This window comes from Camelus ferus, chromosome 6, assembly GCF_009834535.1.
Source record: "Camelus ferus isolate YT-003-E chromosome 6, BCGSAC_Cfer_1.0, whole genome shotgun sequence".
NCBI lineage: Eukaryota > Metazoa > Chordata > Mammalia > Artiodactyla > Camelidae > Camelus > Camelus ferus.
Genome location: NC_045701.1, coordinates 64,100,820 through 64,118,618, shown reverse-complemented (window position 1 = coordinate 64,118,618; position 17,799 = coordinate 64,100,820). Strand labels below are relative to the sequence as shown.

The window sequence follows — 17,799 nt, the reverse complement described above, 5'->3', positions numbered from 1 at the left end:
GCAGTTGATAAAAGAAACAAAACTGGACAAATACAAGAAAAAATGTTTAATCTTATTATTAGTCTACAATATGCTAATAAAGGCATATAATTTTCATCTAACAAATTAGTAAGATTAGAAGTGATAATCAATATGCACTTTCATAAACTGATAGTATGAATATAGAAATTTGTACATATATTTTAGAGGGCAATTTGGTAGACTTAACAAATTGGCCCTTATTCTATTTTAAGAAAATATTTCTAAAGTAGCAACCAGAAAACTATATGACAATTTATATAAAGAGAATGTTTATGATATGACTAAGAAAGGATCTAAATGATTAATGACAGTGACATTAAATTACTCATAGCTTATTTATACTCTGTAGTGATTGATATGCTCCTTTTTTGTAGAACACTTATAAAATGGAAAAAAGTTTAATTTATATGAAAAGGAGAATGATTAAGAGCAAGGGCCTTGGAGTCTAGACTACCTTGTTCAAACTCTAGTTCTATTATCTTCTACTAGCTCTGTGATCTGTGTTAACTTGATTTAATTTTTCTAAATCTAGTTTTCTTATCTTCAAAGTGTAGGTTTGTTGTGAGGATTAAATAAGATATTACACAAAGTGCTTATCACAATGCCTGGCAGACAGTAAGTGAACAATAAATTTTAGTAGCTAAGGTATCAACTAGGATGATGTTACCAAGAAACCCAAGACATAAACCTATATATATGATGGGTTCCCAATTTTGCAAATTAATAATTAATCTCACATAATAGGTCAAGATTACTAGTGGTTTTTATTAACTTCACTTTGCTTTTCTGTATTTCCCAAATTATTTTTTGGCAAAAACCACATAATCAAAATAGAGTCAGAAACCAAAATTTAGAAAAAATATGTTTTTTAAGAGATATTAATAAATAGTATTTAATTAGCAAAAAATTTCCTTTCCTTGTCCTAAATCACCATATATTTTTCAGTTAAAATCTCATCTTTAGACGATGTCTTAAAGAAAAGGTCACTTTATGCTTATTCAACACCTAATATGCAAAATGCTGTGGCCCTAATATTCTAACACAAAACCAGGAATTATGGGAATCTGAAGATTTTCTTGTTAATAAAATAGGATCAAAAAAAGGAAAAAAAATAGTACTTTTCTGCAGATGGTCTTAAGTTTTATTTTTAGTAACTAACCAACATGAGAAGCAGGACATCTAAAAAAGTTTTTGTGTTTTACACCTCTCTCAAGACTGATATTAATTTTGACAAGAAGACATCCAGCTAGGGATGAGAAAATAATTTAACTTATAAGAAAAATTTTCTTTCAGAATATTTACTTAAGATCTCTATAATAGGATTATTACCTTTGATTGTAAAGTAAGTACACATCTACTACTGTAATATAATTATGAACAAATCAAAATAAAACTGATACCTGAACATCTAAGATGTTTTTGTGTTGCTGATATGAATGAAAAATAATCTCTATTTCTTCATAACTACCAAATATCATTTTAAAAAACCATAAAAGCATTCAGAGATAAATACAAAAAGTTTGGAGTGGTTTATATTTTATGAACATTCAAATATCTAACTAGTGGGCTTTTCAGGTATTGATTTTGATGTTCATGAAAATAAATATTGTTAAATACACATATAGAAGCTTTGTACTAAATAGTTTCTATATCTCAGGCAATTAACTTTCCCTCAATGATCTTTCTCACTTCGTTGGATCTCTTGTGCCTCAGGTATAATATGTTAGTTTTTGCCAGTGAGATAGAAACATTTGATGGTAGGAGGCAAAGGGGAGTGAAACTTCCTCCACAAAATACTCATGTAGGGAAGCTATTTCTTCCTTTGCAAGGTTCTGAATATGTTCTACTGTTCTTCAAGAGAGAAAGGGGAAAAATAAAAAAGAAAATGTATGTGACAATTTGCTTGTTAGGAGTAGTTACTTACAAAGAATCTCTTGATTGCAAGGAAATTTAGAGAACTTTCTTATTAAATATAAAAAGGGCTTGAGGCCTAATAAAGATATGATAGAAAATTTGCTTTTTCAGGTTGACTTTCACACAAAAATAAATATATTATACAACTCTATTTTCAGGTTAGCTTTCCTCAAAACAGAATTTTAGATATCACAAGACAAAAAGTATATTTAGTATTAATAAAGTTTAATAAAATGATGTTATTCATATTTTCCTTTATCTCAGATATACTTTAAAATATCCAATTCTCCTTTGCATTAAAAATGTTTTTCAGAATGAATATAAGTGAAGTAAAATCTTTAAAATTGTTCATTTTTGTTAAAAAAAAGTTAAATCTGGATGTAAGTTCTATTTTAGTGCTTTTCTCCTGATATGAGAACTTTGATCTTTCCAAAGCCATGCTATCAAAAATAAGTAACTTCAGTAGAACATCAGGAAATGGGAGGAATAACAGGTTACTAAAACTTGTCTTAACTGCAGCATTTTTAAAAGAGATTACTTTAAAGGAATCAGTGTGAAGTACAGACCAGTAAGAATGAAGCTAATTGCTCTCAAGTTTGAAGGCATACACCAAGATAGGGAGGATAAATAAATTCCTAGCTCAAATAACCGATTAATAAAATCCATAATAAAAACCAGTCAATATGACTGAAACTTCTGACGCTAGGAATTCAAGTGAGCTTTAGCTGATAGTGAGAATAAATTAAATTCACAAACATTTTCAGTATTAATATATAGTTACACCTCATGGGGGGAAATCCCTCATTGTGCTTGCAATTACATTCAAGAACAACCTCCTGAACATTAGATACCTATTCATCTCTAGCCATTCTCTACTCTTTCACTATAAAGCCAATAAACTTGGTTTTAGGTAATGCTGTTTATTAACAGTTACCAATCAAATCACTAATCTGTCACTCTAGGTTTTAAAATTAAACAGATTCTTTTGGGGATTTAAACTATTACCAGAATCCTTCAGCTGTGACAAGGCATTAATATAGAAGACATTCTTATTCCTGAAACACTGATGCTTACAAGAGATGAATGGATTCCCTCCATATACAATCACTCTGACTTTGAACATTTTCCTTGAAGAATTAAAAGAAAATAACAAAACTTTATGGATATTAGAAATATATTTTGCTAAATGTCTTTTTTCCTCTGTTGAAATTTAAGCTCCATGAGAGCAAGGCTTTATCTTTCTCTCTACACATCTATACATCTAATAGACTATAAGGCTCAGAGCAATGCTTTTTCAGTAGTTTCTGAGAGCATTATTGGATGTAATGAATTAACTTCTCTCCTATGCATACACAATAGTACTAATTTATGTATTACACTTGGGAGAACTAGAAGATAGTCACTCAAATAATTTTCTGTTTGATAGTTTAGATGAGGAACCCTGGCTAAGAAAGGCTGAACAGAGTATGTAAAATCACCAAAAAAATCATTGAGTTAACAAGTGAAAACATCCTAAAGGGTTAAAAGTCTTATTTCCTTAACCCATTATTATTGAATATTTAACCACTCTAGTTTTAAACTGCTTGAAGACAAGGACCAACTCTTTGCAACTTCTGTAACTCTTGTAAAGTCTAGGACACTATGGTACAGAGTGCAATTTAGGTAGAAAGCTGGGTATCCAGGATTGAGGACCACTGAATTGAAATGAGTTCCTATTCTCATTACTGATTCCTCTAAACACAGCCTGGTTGCCTCATCTCAGTTCCATTAACTTCATTTAAACCTTGCCTTTCAAACGCCTACCTCTTCTTTTCTGTAAAAGTCTGCATTATTCCATTTCAAAGACATGTCATCATTCTTTCTAAAGTTGGCATATTTTTTAAATTCAACCTTCTCCAGAATCATTTTTCTGCCCTTCAAACATCTAACATCTGTGTTATTTAAAATTTATTCTCCCTTTTATTCTTAGAATATAGGGTTTCCAAAACCTCAGTTGGCCTTTTATAGTCTTTCTAAAAATTTATAATTTCTTCTAATACAGTATTTTGGACATACCCACTTTCATGTTAATTATGTGGTTTTCCTGATGTCTTTGTTACTAATTTAATTTCCTTTTAGATAAAAGTATTAAAAGCTACTGAGTCCTCTTCTAGGTAAAGACCCAAAAGAATGGAAAGAAAAACAGCCATGCGCACTAATGTCCATAGCAGCTATTAATGTAAGAGCCAAAAGATGGAAACGATTCAAGCACTCATCAACAGATGAATGGATAAACAAATTTTTCTATATACCGTAAAATGGAATATTAGTCTTAAAAAGGAATGAAATTCTTATATATGCTACAACACGAATAAACCATGAAAATATTATATTAAGCGAAACAAGTCATACATAGAAGGACAAAAATTGTATGATTCCCCTTATATGAGGTACCCAGAATAGGCAAATTCAGAGACAGAATGTAAAGTAGAGGTTACCAGGGCCTGATGGAGGGGGGAATGGAAAGTTACTGCTTAATGAGTAGAGTTTCTTTTTGAGATTGTGAAAAAGCTCTAGAAACAGAGGTGATGGCTACACAAAACTGTTTATGTACTTAATGCCCCTGAACTGTACATTTTAAAATGATTAAAACAATAAATTTTGTTATGTGTATTTTATCACAATAAAAAAATAAAAACCTACTGAAATAACTTTCTTGACTTTCCTAGAGTATCTGTTCTCTTCACATCAATTTTATCTCTATTAGTAAAGGAAAAGAAGAAGAAAAACCTATCTATACCTTTTTTCTGTATTCCCTAAATTTATTACTCTCGTTTTGGCTTTTCCTTTTCCCTTTCATTTTTAGTAAAAATAAAATAAAATTTAATATGGATACTCAGCATTTTTCATACTTCAAGCACAATGACATTGTGGATACATGCATACATACAATATTGTAAGTCTACACATACACGCTTGCATGCATGCATACACACCCCAGTTCAAATCTCCTTAGACTCTTGAAATTATTTGAAAATTTCACCAACATTCTTCTCCACTTCTTGTTTGATTTTCTGTTTCACTTAAATATAAGTGAATAAGACAATAAGTTTCATAGTGCAGATAATTTTTATTCCAAGTTCTTTCTAGATGCCAAGTACTTAGTAAATAATGTCAATTTTAAAAGTTTACCCACACACAAGAAAAGATAGTCTAAAAGCAGGGAAAGATCAATATATCAAAAGGATTTCTAAATGATACTATATAAATTATGGGGTGACTGAGAAATGATATTCTCAAAGAAAAAATGGAGCAGAGTGAAAAGTTACTTTAATCTTAACTGCAAAGAACTGTAAGATAACTAAATTTATTATTTTTAGAGATGATACTTTAAAGTTTCAAAAAATCCATCTAGTCTTACTAAAAAGGATAAAATTAATAGGAGTAATTTGTCTTCATGAAGCCCTGGAAAAATCAGGGAAAATAAATAAGGAAATAAATTTAGTATGTGGAAAATTACTGAAAGATCCCATACGCAAGGAACAAAAGTACATAATATATGATGTGAAAAGGCAACTGAAGCAAATATGATAAATGATTTAGAAAAAAATCTATTCCTAAATAGAGGGAAGAATGTCGAGTTGTATTAAAAAGCAGAAAGGATGGTGATAGTAAGTTTAAAAGTCAATTTAGGAGTAAATTGGACTGGGCTTAAATAGTGAAGCATTTTCCTATTTCTAAGGTATGTTTGGACAATATGTAGGCAACAGTTTTCTTGGAAATAAAATCTGATCAGGGTTACAAGACAACAGAGGAACAACGCTAGTGATTTATCAGATGCAGAGAAGTATAAAGGAGGCAATATGGACCAATCAGCAAGTTGCAAGACCGAGTACATAGTAGATGAATGCAATGTCCAAAGTTAATCAATCGGGCAGCCATGTGCAGCAAACAGGTAGAGAACAGTAGTCAAGCAAATTCAGTCAGCAGTCCAACTTAGAGGCACAAGGCAAGTGGAGATAGGCAGCAGAAGTGCTAAACAATCTTAACCTACTTATAATATTACAGGCATACGTTGGGTAGGGCAAGATCAGGCAGATGGCATAGCACTTTGAAGGCCATGGTATAGGAGAATGGTAGGAGAACAGAGAGACAATGCTGGGCAGTCTAAAACGCTAAAATAGCAGATGGGTATGGCAGTACCAGGCCATTTGCTGATGATCAAAGCACCACTGGGTGAAGAATGCAAATCATTCAGCAGATAAGTGAAGTGGGGCAAAAAGTAGAGAAAAAAATCAAAAGCAGTCAAAGCAGGAAGACAGAACAGCAAACAAGTGATGACAGATCGTCAGAAGCAGTTGGGTAGGGTAGTGAAAAGCTGTCAGCAGGGGAACAATACACCATTCAGAAACACATGAAATTAAGAGTGAAGCAGTATCCTGAATGGGGTGTCTTCCATCAAGGAAATGGTCATCAGTAAACTGCACATGAGAATCCACAAGAGAAATGGCACACAAATGGAGATAGCAGATGGATCTGAACTCTATTGCCCGGGGATACAGAATGACCCTAGAACATAGATACATAACAATCCACAAGGAAATTAAACAAATGGGAAAAATGGGTCCAAGCACTTTTCATGATGATAAAAGAAACCAAAACACTAAAAATTATTAATCTGGAAATGATTGGCTGGGATTGACGTCTTCGCTTACCCCTTTCTGGAGCCCACAAAATGGGAATGTTGGGAATTTCTGCAGCAGAAAAACAGAAGAGAAAAGGGATTTCTGACTCCCAGTTTGAGGAAAGCAGGTCAAACTTAGGGCTGTATGAACTGGTTCAGGGAAATAAGAACCAGCCTGAACCTTCTCCCTTCCTCAGAATCAAGCCATTTCTGAGGTTTGGGAAAGGTTTAGGAAGCCCTCACACCATCATTCCCCACAATCTCCCCTTTCACACTTACCTCCAGTGCAAACAGTTTCCAGCAAGGAGGTACTTGGGAAAATTCACTCCCATGTTTACACCATGGCAAAATTTGAAAATGGTCAAACTAATGGTACTTCCTGTGTAGGTCAGATTCCTGCTCAATGGGATCCCTTCCACCGTTTGTGAGTGAGCAGAGGGGACAGGTTATTAGAAACTACCTATCTATTTGAAAGTGGATGAGAAAGGAAGCAGGGGCAGTAATACCAATAAATAATAATACTAGTAAATATGCTGGTGTTTTAATTTTAATTCATTAAGATGTTGATGACTCTAAAAAATAGTATCTCTAGCTCAGACTTCTCCTCTAAAGTCCAGATGCACATATCTGACTGACAACTTAACATCTCTACTTAGATATATCAAAGGTAGTTGACATCTCCATGCCCAAAGTAAAACTCTTGATCTTCCTTCTCAAACCTACTCTTCCCAGGTGAATGGCAACTCCATTCTTAAAATTGCCCAAGTCAAAATCTTGGGTCTTATACTTAACTCCTCTTTCTCTTATTTCACTTATAACCTCTACCTTTAATATATAACAATAATGTACTTTTCAGTACCTCCACCTCTATCATTGGTCTGAGTCACTATCATTTTCCATCTGGATTATTTTCAACAGCCTCCTAAATGGTTTCCCTGTTAAAATATAAGTCAGATAATGTCAAACCTCTGCTCAAGATTCTCCATTATACTCAAGGTGACACACAGGTTCTACAAGATCCATGGCTTGCTCTCTCTCCTCCTTAAGATCTTTGCTCAGTTGTCACCATATTAATGATGCCTTCCTTAATAGCCTTACTTCAAATTACAACCCTCTTTTCCTGCCTGAACTACCTATCCATCTTCCCTGGTTTACTCTTATCCCTTGTACTTATCACTCTCTCTAATACTATACATTTTACTAGTTTACTTATATTCGTGACATCCATTTAAAATGTACATTTCATAAAGGTACAGACTTTTGGCTTCTTTGTTCATTGCTGTATCCCTAAGATCTTGAACAGTGCCTGGTATAAACACAGGAGGCACTCAGGACATATTTGTGTCTATGAAGTGTTCATTTCTTGTGGGGCAACTCCTTTCTCTGTCTTAAATTCTCAGAGCACTCTTCTGAAAAGCTCACATAATATGAGCTTTTGATTAACAGAGCAGATGCTAGTACACTATGGGGTAGGAATGTTCTAAAACAGGGGTTGGAAAACCACAGCCAAATGGACAAATCCTGCCTGCTGCCTGTTTTTTTGCGTGGTCTGAAATCTAAGGGTAATCTTCACATTTTTAAATAATTGGGAAAAATCAAAAGAAAAATAAATATTTCATGACATGAATATTATGAGCAATCCAATTTTAGTGTCCATAAATAAAGTTTTATTGGGGCACAGCAAGGCCTATTCATTTCTATCATCTTATGGCAACTCCTGTGCTATAGAGCTGGCAGAGTTGAGTAGTTATGACAAAGACTATATACCCCACAAAGCCTAAAATATTTACTATCTCTAAATATTTACTATGTCTAGAGAATAAGTTAGCTGACCCCTATCCTAAGGTATTTTATATTTAGAAGGCAAAGAGTAGTAACTAAAGTTTGAGCAAAGGTAAACTAGAGCATTATTATTAATACTATAGCACAAGACACAGCTATGAAGGAAGGTGCATTTACAGTAAGATTGGCTTTCAATATTACATAAAAGCAGACCTCTCATCCCTCCAATTATTATTTAATATTGACGGTGATATTCATTCATCTATCCATGCCACAGAGCAGTCCCATCTTAAGGGACAGGATATAGTACAGGCAAATCTTTAAAGTGCCAAAATGGTAGTAAATGAGAAAGGGAAGTAAACAGGGTCCACAAATACAATGCATATCAATGTATCACATAATTAGCCAAATCTCTAAATAACAGGTTTAACAACAGTTGGAAACTGGCATGATGTGAGTCTCTTTTGAACCTCATCAATGGGGTTATACCAGAGTACTCTATTATAATGAGGGTCTCCCATACAGTGTAATCTTGAATCATTGCAAGCATGAGAAAAATTATAATAAAACTCTATTACATTTACACAATATTCAAAACTAAATTATTTTGTCATTGTTTCAAATGCCTACATTTTACAAATAAGTATTTTAAAAAATTTGTAAAACCCTATTCAAAATTACCTCCTAATCAAAACTGACTTATCTTCTCTTCATATAAATTTCACCCTCAGGATTATTACATACAAAGATAATATATCATATGCTGCAGTCAAACTTATGAGAGAGGTGAAGAAGGTGAGGGAAAAACACTTAAATTATCCCAATGACATCCATCACTATAATGCTATCTTCAGTCTTCATGGAGTATATTCCCTATTATCAATGGGTAATTCCAGCACAATCAACTGCTTCTGCATTTGAAATTTGGCCTTTCTCTCTTAGTGAAAGTGACAACAGTTTATTTTCAAACTCCACAATTCCAACAACTTTACTGCTTCTTTCTTCTCAGCATCTTTTGAAGGAACTTGGATTCTACCTGTTAAGTTCTCAGTTGTGTGTCTGCAATTATGATTATCTGAAATGGTTACTCCCTTCATTGGATATTTATCTACCATTCTTTAATAGCAGCTGTGCTCCTGTTCTAATGAGTTCTAATATGAGGAAATAATTCTACTAAATTATTAGAAGAATTCCAGTTTATTTTGTTACCTGATTCCACTTTCTTACTCCCTATCAGTTTCCTTTTATGTCCAGCAATAACATAAAGCTACAAATATTCTGTTCTAATTCAGTAATATCATTCTAAGAAGCTCAGAGGACTTGACAGATATAAATCCATTTGTTTTCGTTGTATTACATCTTGTGTGAAAAGCAGATATAAGCCCATTTTATAGATGGAGATCTAATACAGAGGGATGAATTCATATTCCTGATTTCAAGAATAATGAAGAAAGGGACATTCTGCAATCTTCATTTCTGAAACTGCATTTCTAGATAAATATGTTTTTAGCATTTTCTATTTGCAAAATATTTAATGATATTTTATTGTCAATATTTTAGCATATATCTTGCAAAACTATTCTAGTATGCCAGCCTCTGTTCATTTTATAAGAGTAGGCTTGTAAGAGTGAGTTGGAATTTTATTTCAAGATTTTATTACTCTGATAAATTCAAGGTAAAAATTAACATTTAGTGTGTCATCTCTGTTTCTTTTTCTACAATTACTCTATTGTATACTTTAGGTCCTATCCTGCTTGATTTTTTCCCCAGAGAAAATTTTTTTTCAATATTTACTCAACCATTGTCTATTTACTTTTTAAGCTAAAACTCTTTCTATTTGGATTGTAGGTAATAATAGCAAATATTTATGTTGCAAATAAATATTTTTAGTGTCTTACTTACATTAACTCACATAATGTAACTACTCTATGAGGTAAGGACTCTTACTCTCTCCATTTTACGCATTAAAAAACTGAGAAAAGCAAGTTGAGTTAGGTCATACACTAGTAAGAGGTGAATCTAGGATTCAAACTCAAGTAGTCTGTGTTCTTAACCACTATGTTATGCTGCCTCATCAACAGTTATATGGGCAAAATTACTTCTTTTCTAAGAGCTCTAATTAGACATAGAATTGATCATAATAAGTATATTTCTACTTAATTGTACATTTACTGATAGGATCTCTCTTCCCCATTAGGACCCTCACAAAAGCTCAGTACATGTTCTGGCACAGAGCAGGCATGCAATTAAGAAATATACTTAAGGGAAAATGAAGGCAGTTTTATTTATGGGTTCTTCATATACGAAATTTCTGTTTTTGTCTTATGCTCAAAATTCCAAAATCCCCACCATAAGGAGCAATGTACGTTTCTCTCTTTACTGCCTTTCAACATGATTTTTAAATACAATGTCATCTACTGCCCTGATTATTTAAATGGTCTAATTTTTAACCTGTTACTTTTCAACTGGGATAATTATACTAAGAAGCTTCCCTTTTTAATGCATAAAAAAATAGAGGGTGAATGTCTTGGGTAAGGTAACAAGTTTGGACTTCTAAATAATTCAAGTTGCACAAGCAACGAACTTCCAGATGGAAGAGGGAGTGATTGAGATGTACAGGCAACGGCTAGGAATGATGAAAAGGGCATGTTAAGACTTTGAACATGACGGCCTTTGAATTCTCCTCAAACTCTGAGATACTGTGATTTCTCTATTATAATATAGTAATTTTAAATAAAATGCTAAACTCGAGATACAGCACTGACAAAATCTACAATAAAACATTATTCCTTGATATTCTTGATTGTAAGAGAAGTACTGATTGAAAAGATTTCCAAACAACAAGTCAACAAAATTGGAACATGGTGCCTCACAGCAGTTTAAATTTCATACAAAAGTAATGGTGTGGATAGCCACTAGGTTTGCAGATTACATGAGATCTTCAAAACAAAACAAAACAAGAACCAGGGCATAGAAAACAATCTTCAAAAAGAATGAACAGTCTTACTGCAAAATATGTTGATGTGCATTTGAATAAGTGCCAATTCTCAAAAGGGTCTATTTTTAGAGAGCCTTGATGGTATGACTTTACTGTGTGTATTGGTTGACAGTAGACATGAATTTTGGCTCCTAAGGAATCTCTGAATAATATTTGCTGTTTTTCATCTCCTTAGTGGTACTACTTTAGCTGTTCTAAGAAAGAGATTAAAAATAACATAAGTCTAATTTATCCATCCTTCTATGTAAAGTGAATCCTCTTCTCTAGGCAGGAAGATTTTCTTAATTTTATCTATAAAGCTTGATCATACACTTCCCCTTCTTTCTTACTCCCATCAGTAATGTCCTCTTCTCTCCTAATCTGAATCCTATTTCTCTTCAATTTTAGCTTAAATTCTACTTGTATTAAGTTAATGTTTCCCTTTAAATAATTCTTTTTGGTATGAATAGGCTGAACATTTGATACTAGGTTCATACTGTCTTGATTTGTCAGGTGACTATTCTAGGAGTACATGTATTTTAGCATTCACTCAATAAAGTCCAAGGTGCTTGATAAGTATTTGTTAAATTGGACAAAGACTACAAATGTTTTTAGCAAACTGGTAGGTCATAGTGTGCCTATGCTCTGAAACATTTATTGCTTTACAATGGATAATGCAAAATAATTACAAACCCCAGATGTAAAAGGGACTATTACTAAAAAGCCACCCTGAATATCACATATCTGAGCCATTTCAAGACACATTTCAAAAATTTTAAACTACAGAGCAACAAAATGAACAGGCTGAGGCAGGATATCAAGAGGTGCTTAATGCAACTGCACTAATAATCTACATTCATCATATAATACAGACTACAGAGATTTTCACTCTTGTTCCTTTGCCCACACCTTAAAGTAGTAGTAGGGAAATGTTGACTAACATGTTTGTTTTTCAGACGTATCCACCAGGTATGTTAGTAGCTAACAATAGATACCAGAGTACAATGATTAATAGCAGAAATATTTGGGCTGCCATATCTAATTAGAGGTCATAGGTAATATTATTAATTAAATGAGGAAGAAAAGGTAAAGGAAAAAAAAGCATTTGCTAAGCATCTACAAAAGTGACAGGCATTATACTGGATCCTTCTACATGCATTATTGTCACTTACTAGCTTGGATAACCTTGGGCAAGTCAATTAATTGGTCTGTGTCTCAGTTTCTCCAACTTTAAAACAGATATAACAATAGTATTTGCCTCATATGGTTGTTTGGAAGGCTAAATGAAATAACATGCTTAAAACGGGTCCTGACATATAGTAAGTGCTATATATGTGTGTGTTATTAACTATTATTGACTATCTTTACAATCTCAATTACTAGGAAAAAACCACCTTGAGAAGTAGGCATTAGCTAGATCAGAGTACAGAAGGCTGAACAGGCATAGTTACTTAGCAGCAGAGTTAAGATTAAAATTCAGGTCTGTCTAACACTACAGTGTTGTGTGATATCTATATCTGATGATGTAGGTATATCATATTGCACCCCAACATGTTTAGACAAAGGTAAGACATGAAAACATAGTTCCCATGTCCAGGACTATTTCATAAAAATTACAGAAAGAACTCCTTAAAAGGGCATAAAATATAACTTTATCTGACCATAGAGGAATGGTATATTTTACTGAACCTAGTTTTAAGTATTTCCAGTACAAGAGTTTCTAGTATTCTCTAGAGTTTTACTAATTTCATATTGTTCAGTTATCCTATTAATATAGGACAATTAAAAAATTTTAGTTCAATATGGTTATTTTTAGCTTTACCACATATAACAGGTATTTTACTTTAGTCATAACAATCCTGGAATTACAAAATACATGTTCCTAGAGTTCTATGATATCAGTATATAATATTTTGCTATTTTTCTAGAGAATATTGATATGTCCTTGAAAACAACTATATAATTTAAATGATATTTAATGATATCAAACTTTCAAAACCAAGAATTATTGAACATGGGGTTTTGTTATGCTTCTGTTACAATGTAGGAGATTTTTTTTCTGATTTTTAAAAAATAATATTAAATGGGCAAATTTTCAAGAAATAGATGAAATCTAATACATAAAAAATAAGTAAAATGCTCAATGTTCACTTTTAGGTAGAGCTATTAAATGTAAATTCTCACTGATTTTCACAAGAGTCACAAACTAAAAAGCATTAACATAATCAGTAACTCAGATCAATTATGTCTTCTTCCACTTATCTATACTGTATTCTTATTTTTGAAGCATTTAATGTAAGAAAGAAAAATGGTTAATGACCACATAAAACGAGAGCTGACTTATAGTACACTCATATATAAAGTTATAAAATATATAAATTTCAACAAACTGATTATAAAACAAATTTTATAAAATAATTTTTCTTTGATTTGATATCATTGTTTAAAAAATCCCTAAAACTGTAAGTGGAAAATATTTGTAGAAAGGCTTAGAGAGTACTCTGTTCCAAAAAAAAATGTAATTATTATACACTATAAACAGAATATGCCTTCTGTAATTCATAACCTTTCCCTAGAAGTTCATCCTTTGTACCAGATTTTGAGTATTCTATGTCTTCAGCATTGGTCATTTTTATCAGATGCCTCTTCACTTCCAAGATGAACCATAAAGACCCTTTTAATGAATTTCCTTTACATTGTATTTATAGTTTCCTGAAGTTTTAGTTATTCTTCCTTGTGTTTGATTATTTCATAGTGACAAATTTTATCAAAACACTTTTGTTAGGAGGTATTACTAAGAATGATAGTTTGAAATTTTTTTAAGAGTGAGACAATGTATAGCAAATCCAATAATTTAATCAACTTGCAAAGTTCAAAATTTAATATATTACTTAGAATGAGGGCTCTTTTATTTTTGTTATGCTATAATATCTACTGAGATAATGGGGTAATATACTTCATTATGGCAGAAAAGTGTTTTTCCTTTGCTCCTCCTAAATTAAAAATTTAAGAAATGAAACTCAATGTCGTTTCAAATTACTAATGAACAGAATGTAAAAATAAATTTAAAAAGTTAATAAAAAATATGAATAAAGATGACTTACTGTCATCCAACAGATCAGGGGCTGGCAAACTCTCCGCAGAGGGTCAGATAGTAAATATTTTTGTCTTTGCAAGCCTATATGGTTTTGTATGCAACTCTGCTGTTGCAGCCACAGGCAACATGTAAATGAATGAATGTGGCTATGTTCCAATAAAACTTCATTTATGGATACTAAGATTTAAATTTCAAATAGCTCTCATGTGTCGCAAAATATTATTTTTTCTTTTGATTTCTTTCAGCCATTTAAAAATGCAAAATCCCTTCTTAGTTCACAAGTCATACCAGAAAAAGATAACAGGCAGGATTTGGCCAAGAGGTGGTAGTTTGCTGACCCCAGTGATACACTGAGTCTCCTGAGGATAGGGACTGTGCTTTATTTGTTCTTTAACTCCAGCACTGAGCATGGCATTAGACATATATCAAGGATTAAAAATAAAAAGCTTGATGAATGAATGAGTGAATGATGCATGGTGGGTTTTTTAATTTAATTCTTTAATACATAATCAATATAATTATTATATATAACCCTTTATTCTGGTATAGCCTAAGACTCTGAAAGTGCTGAAAGTTATTTTTACCTTACAAATATTAAATAGTTTAATATTTTCTAATTTACCATAATATTTTACCAAATATTTCTTTGTAATTATACAGATGTTCCTTTTTTTTTTTTTTACTGTTTCTTAATCTTTTATTCTCTCCTAGAATTTATGTCTAAAGGGCTTTTACTTCATCTCACTTATATGTACTTAATTATACTTCTAGTTTTTAAGAATAAAAGATTCTTTATGTAATAATATTCTGGATATGTCATTTTTAAGTGGTAATGGAACATGAAGAGATAATACTTTGTATAGCAATGAGTTATGTTCTATAGAATTTTATAATTACTAGTATTTCATTAATGCCAAAAAATTATCCAACCTTTATCAGATCAGAGAAAATATAATCTAGTCTTAAAAAATAAAGGTTTTAATATGAAAATTTTAAAAGTTGAAGACTGTGGATTATTATTATACTATATGTAAGGTTTGATAGTATCTCATGATTCGAGGCAAGGAGCAGGCCAGCAGGCATGTGACTATCAGATGAACCACATTCTAAGTTAAAGGATCTAAAAATAGAAACAAATTCACAATTTAGGAAAATCAATTCTGATTGTCTTATTCCTACAAAACACGTAAACAGGATATACGTTACCAAACTTGCTATTTCATTTTTCCATTAACAGACCTGGGAAGAACTCTACATCTTAATTTAAGTCCAAAGGAAAAAAGTCAAGAAACTTTAATAACTTTTCATTTTCCCCAGGGTTCATACTTAGTGACAATAACTTTATATTGCTTTATTTCATTCATGCAATTTATCATTTTCCCCCTTCATTTTTTTTTTAACAATCCACACAATGCACAAACAACTATCCTTTGTGTTTGTAGACCAAACTAATTATTGGTAATTACTGACTGTAAATTATTAGTGCCTTAAGGGAGAAGTTTTATATTATTTTACCTTTGTCATTAATTAATATTTGTGTTTTCTGTCAATAACTTCTGACTCTATTTGAAAATATTTGCAAACCTAAGTTGTGTATAGGTAACTTTGGTCTACAAATAGTTTTCTCTTTTTAGGCACAGTTATTTAAAGCAAAGAAGTTAAAGATAAATAACTATATTATTACAGGCCCAAAATTCTATTTCTGGATTCCTAGCTGACATCCCAGTGTTACACTCTAGACATTGTAAGAACTAAAACTATTTAATGGTATAAAAGAAATTAGTAGAATTATTTTGGGGTGGTCATATTTTGCTTTTATGTTTATTCTTTTTCCAAAGACTTTTGCTTCCATAGGACTTCCAGGACTTCCACTGTAGATAATCATACCATATGTGTTTATAAGATATGAAGCAAAGTGAATCTACTAAAGGTCAATATATTCACAATCAGGTAAGCAACTTGTTTTCAAAAATAAGTATTAGAGAAGACATAATTATGTACATTTTAAACTCTTTAAAAACAACCCTAACACAATTTTAGCCAGGTAGTTTCTATAGGCATACATAAAATAAGAACACCTCTCAAGTTTGCTGGTAACTGAAAAACTTGATTTAAAAATAAAGGACTTCTAAATTTCGTATATAATGAAACATATAAGGTCATGGAAAGACACAGACTCTTGTCAACCAGTAGTAGCAAAAAAGGTGGAGGGATAAACAGATATTAGAATAGTATGATTTATATGGAGATGGGAAAGATAAAATAAGAAGCTTACTATATCAAAATTTTAAAAAATTAACAAGATTGTGAAGATGTCATAGATATATTTTAAATCTAGTATAAGTCTGTTTTTGTCCATTTGGTAGTTATATATAAAAAGTACTACAAAACGGTCCACTTGGTAATTACGCAGTGACTAAGAACAACAACAAAAATTAACCTTTGTAAATTAACCCTTACGAACCACTTACTAAAATGCCAGGAATAGTTCTCACTGAATCCTCACAGCCACCCTGGGAGACAGGCACTTTTATTTTTCTCATTGTATAGGAAACTGAGGCACAGAGTGGTTTAATGACTAGTCTATGGTTACCTTGTTGTAAGTAGCAGAGTCTGAATTTAAAAGTTTGAATTTTCAACCTAGTATTTTGGTATTAACTTGAAGCTCCACAGAACACAAAATACTTAACTTTGTGATACAAATTATTTCCCCACAACTAAAAGTACTTTTACCAACTGATTACGAATGAATTCTATGGTAACTCTTTTCCTACTTTTCTGATATAAAAATAAATAATATTATGAAAATATCAAACCATCACACAAAAAATACATATATAAAACCAAGGTCATTTACTTCAAACACTTAACACTCAAACTCCAAAAAAATCAATGTCTTCACATATGTAGGTGATTTTCTTACAAACAAAACAAAACACAAACACACCTTTACAGAAGATGGCTTCCTCCAATTGTACTTTTTAAATTTGTCTCACAGTTTAAAAGAAATGTAAAAATGGACCAAAGGACTATTTTCCCCTAGAACCCATAAGCTATGTTAGAATGACTTCCTTTTCAAGCAGTTGAAGCTAACAATCTCCCAGGACAACTCTATTCTGATTACTTTAAAAAGAAAACCATTTTACTTATGTCTTATAATATTCCAAAAATTTCTGTGCCATGTTTTTTTCATAGATGAATAGAGAATATTTTACAACTTGTTAAAAAATTTGCACTTTCAGATACTAAAGCAACAGTTCCTCAATCTAAAAGCATGGTCTATGGGCCAGCAACAACCGTATCACCTGAGGCTTTATTACAAGCACAAATTCTGGGGACACCCAC

The 17,799-nt window shown here is 32.0% G+C and overlaps 1 protein-coding gene across 9 annotated transcripts in view; it reads right to left on the bottom strand.

The window, feature by feature from the left end:
- Positions 1-17,799, bottom strand: part of GPHN (gephyrin) — a 425,260-nt gene that overhangs the window by 265,014 nt on the left and 142,447 nt on the right. The gene's annotated exons all lie outside the window — the stretch shown is intronic.